This window comes from Egretta garzetta, unplaced genomic scaffold (genome assembly GCF_000687185.1).
Source record: "Egretta garzetta isolate BGI_Z169 unplaced genomic scaffold, ASM68718v1 scaffold85, whole genome shotgun sequence".
Lineage (NCBI taxonomy): Eukaryota > Metazoa > Chordata > Aves > Pelecaniformes > Ardeidae > Egretta > Egretta garzetta.
In genome coordinates, this window is record NW_009259718.1 from 2,132,856 (window position 1) to 2,133,313 (window position 458).

Genomic DNA, 458 nt, shown 5'->3' on the forward strand with positions numbered 1-458 from the left:
TGATTTAACCAACACTGAAAAACCTGTCCCAAAGTGACCTGCGCAAGGTCAGGCAGGTCATCTGACACCAGAGCAGAACCGTGACTCTGAAGGCCTCCAGCCTTGCGTTCAAACACCACACCTCACTGCCTCCACCGAGCAGGAAATCAAGTGTTTCAGCCAACCACATCTGAAATCTCTAGGTTTTCAAGAGCCACCGAGAAGTGAAGCCAGGCCCAAAGCAGCGTGCTACAGAAATCGGACACAAAACACGTCTCATTTTCATCCATCCACTTCGTACAGCCTCCGCATAGATAAACGCTTAAAGACTTAAACCACCAAAAGTGCTAAGGGGACGTTACGAACAATAGGGCTGCAAAACAACTCGTCCAAGGCCGGGCAGCTTTCTCGCACAGACCCAACAGCGCTTGTTCGCTATTGCCAGACCAGTACGACAGGCCGGCCGGCCAGCATCCCAT